We start from the raw sequence: 3,967 nt of genomic DNA, 5'->3' as shown, positions 1-3,967 counted from the left end.
AAAGGAGTTCAGTCGACCTGAAAATGTCAAGGAACTAAGGAGTGTCCTGGGAATGACAAACTACAGCTCACGCTTTATCAAAGACTATGCCGATATATGTCAACCCTTAAGAAAACTTACCCATAATAACGTTCAGTGGCACTGGAGTTCAAAGTGTGAGGAAGCTTTCTGTAAGCTGAAGGACAGTCTGTGTGGAGACACCGTTATAAATTGGTCTATCATTGTCATTGTCATTTCATGTAAACTTTTAAAGGATTTATCTCCCTCTGTAGATTCACTTAACCAATTTTAACAGAATGTGGTACAGTGTATCTTTTGGTGAAGGGGATTCCAAGGGGGAGATGGTTAGGGTCAATTAAATATCTTCTCATGAACAACTTGACCACAAAAATTGAAACTTATATGAAAGTATTATGGTAGAAACAAGTTTGTTCAAATAATTACTCATGAAAATAGCAGTAGGGCCACATTTAGGGATCAAAGTTTTGTGTTATTGAAAGGAGGAATGAGTAAACATACATTGAACATTCATTAATACATATATATTGAAAACATATGGCTGGACCGGGAATCGAACCCGGGACCCCTGTATTCCTAGTCAGCTGCTCTTACCACTGAGCTATCCAGGCCGATTTCCTCAGTCCAGCCTAATTTCCTACAGTTTTACCTAAGAATACTAGTATATGAATAAATATATAAAGAAAAATCTTCTCTTCAAAAATAGCAAAATCATAAAAATATAATTGTAATACATGAATATTTCGCATCCTTAGGTGCTTAAGATTCAACTGTCTTGTGGGAAATAAAGCAGTTGTTGAAGTGAACTTCTTTAAAACGCTTTCAAACAGAATTCTTTTAAACAGTATAGAAATCGATTTTAACCATAAACTGATCAATTCATAAGAATAGAAATGAAAATATTCAGTTGATGAAAAATGAAAATTTGATTGCATTTCATGGCAACGGAGAACCCATTAAAACACAGTATGGATACTGGAAGGATGTTGAGGAGGAGGAAGGCATTGAGGAGTCCAGAAACGAATATTCATCAGCTGTGTCCATAGATCCAGAAATCTTTAAGGATGTTAGTTTCTTTTGAATAGAATGGCTTGCAAAAGTGAACGACTGATTGGAAACTTTACAACAAACTTAGCTGAATCCTGGATGGCAATACGCTGCAAATTTGATGGGGGTAAAGTTGTGAACAGATGCCTCAGGGGTTCTTGGCATGCACGGTGTTTTGGAGGGGCACTAAGAAAAAATTTTGGCACAGCGTGGTCACCTGTTGTTTGTCATGAAGTAACTAGAGTTACTCCCAGCATGGCTTTCACATCCCACTACAGAGAGAGAACAAAGTATCTCCTTAACAGCAAGAACTCGAAAAAGAAACCTGATGTTAAAACCAGAGCCAAAAAGAGAAAACAGACTTCAGTGAGACAGGCAGCTACCAAGAAAGCAAAAGTAGAGTATGGAAATGAAGCTTATGAAGATTCTCCTGATGTCAACAGTGATGATTTGGGTCTTATCTGCACAGAGTTTCTTGAAAAAGAAGTTACAGTTCAGGAGATTGACATAGCAAATATAACGCTAGCTACTTCCAAGCAAAATATTTTTACCACTTGGTATGAAGAAAGGAAAAAGCGGCTAACTTCATAAAGGTTTGGAGATGTAGTAGGGCTTGTAGTAGATCAACAGAAGAACTACCTTGCTTCCAGTCCAGTTGTGTTTTGATAAATGGGATAAAAAGTGGACTCATTGAAATAAAAATCTTGTAACAAACTCGTCAGCTTTCTTTTCAAGAGGCAGCTAAGAAAAGTACATTTTGTTTGGAATCTATAAGTGGAAAATTGACTCTGAAAAGGAAGCATAGATACTATTACAAAGGTCAGGGACAAGCCAATATCTGCAATTTTCTATGGGTTGTGAGGAGGACAAATCCTTACCAAATACATATTGAAAGGATATACAGAGATGAAAGACTATGGAGGGACACCATGGTTCAAAAATTAGAAGCATTTTACATGAAGTGTCTCCTGCCACATTGGCTTGCCCGAAGATAAAATCAATATCAGGACCAAGAGAACCACAAAACCATGGGTAAGCATCAAAGTCTTCACACAGACTCTATTCATTATTATACCATGGTTGAAAAGTGGGAGTGTACACAGGCAACTTAGCCATATATGATTCTCATATGAGTATCATATGATTCTCTTATGATTGATTTCATATGAGAATCATAGAAAAAGGGCATCATATGTGAATCATATGAAGCAAATCATATCAGAATCATATTATCCACATATATGAATCATATGAAAATAACTACATAGGATTTTCATATGAATGATTTAAGTGTGTTTCGAGCCATTTACATATGAGAATCATATGAAAAGGACATCATATGTTAATCATATGAAACATTTATGTGTGTTTCAATCCAGTTACATATGAGAATCATATGAAAAGGGCATCATATGAAAATCATATAAAACACTTATGTGTGTTCTCTTTCAATATTTTTTCATTTCTTGTACACATTTAAAAATCAGAAATTTCTGCTTTAGATGAAAATTCATTACAATACAATGATCTATCTACTTTGGTTAAATAATTTAAAATATCTTACAATGCTTGCACAACTTTTTGACAAAATTATTTTCATCAAGAGAAATAACTTATTTTTCACAGTGTACTTTCTAAACAAGAAAAATAAATTACCAACAAGTCGGTAGCATTTGTCGATACATGTATTTAACATATTCTCCAATTAATACAACTTATTCTTAAGATATCAGCAGAAATGATTAACATGAACATGTGCGTATGTACCAATGTAGAACATAATATTATATAGATCATGTAATAGAAAAATAACAAATGACTAGGTAGTGCCTGTAGAAAATTGAAATATCTGCAATAATATTGTCAATACATGTCTTCCCCATTTTATCTATCTGATAGTTCATTAGTTATTCAGATTACATATATATACAGAATATTTAACATAATTGTGATTTAGCAAAAGTAATCTTAATATATATATATATATGAGCCTCAACTGATAGAAATCGACCTTATCGTATGCAACGTCAAAATGAGAAAAAAGCGAATAAGGTTGAGAAAGATATCCCGGTATTTTTACTACACATGGTTTCCACTTTAAGGAAAGTTTTCGACATCGTCAACTGCAGTTCAAAGATATATTATACTAGAAATAAGATTGTACAACAGAAAATAAAGACACTCCAATATACATGGAATCAATTCATTCTGACAAGATTTTATATGTACTCTTGTATGGTCAAAAGAAAAAAATATATCACATTATTTTTAGCTCACCTGAGCCAAAGGCTCAAGTGAGCTTTTCTGATCAAAATTTGTCCGTTGTCTGTCGTTGTCGTCGTCGTTGTCGTTGTAAACTTTTCACATTTTCATCTTCTTCTCAAGAACCACTGGGCCAATTTCAACCAAACTTGCTAAAGTATCCTGGGGTGAAGGGGATTCTAGTTAGTTCAAATGAAGGGCCACGCCCTTTTCCAAGGGGAGATAATCATGAATTAGAGAAAAAATAATGGCATTATTAAAAAATCTTCTTCTCAAGAACCACTGGGCCAGGAAAGATGAAACTCATGTGGAATCATCTTCAGGTAGTGTATATTCAAGTTTGTTCAAGTAGATTCAAGTTTGTTCAAATCATGACCCCCGGGGTAGGGTGGGGCCAAAATGGCCGATCAAAGTTTTACATAGGAATATATAGGAAAAATCTTTAAAAATCTTCTTCTCAAGAACCGCTGGGCCAGGAAAGATGAAACTCATGAGGAATCATCCTCATGTAGTGTAGATTCAAGTTTGTTCAAATCATGACCCCCGGGGGTAGGGTGGGGCCAAAATGGCCGATCAAAGTTTTACATAGGAATATATAGGAAAAATCTTTAAAAATCTTCTTCTCAAGAACCACTGGGCC

The 3,967-nt window shown here is 34.8% G+C and overlaps 1 non-coding gene across 1 annotated transcript; it reads right to left on the bottom strand.

The window, feature by feature from the left end:
* Positions 1 to 556: 556 nt before the first annotated feature.
* Trnap-agg (transfer RNA proline (anticodon AGG)) lies at positions 557 to 630 on the bottom strand. The gene has a single exon. It is a non-coding gene; the product is annotated as a tRNA-Pro (tRNA).
* Positions 631 to 3,967: the final 3,337 nt, after the last annotated feature.

The sequence above is a fragment of the Saccostrea cucullata genome, unplaced genomic scaffold (assembly GCF_032062105.1).
Source record: "Saccostrea cucullata isolate Sc308-1 unplaced genomic scaffold, CSIRO_AGI_Scuc_v1 ctg2990, whole genome shotgun sequence".
NCBI classification, from domain to species: Eukaryota; Metazoa; Mollusca; class Bivalvia; order Ostreida; family Ostreidae; genus Saccostrea; species Saccostrea cuccullata.
This window is presented reverse-complemented; position numbering and strand designations above follow the sequence as displayed.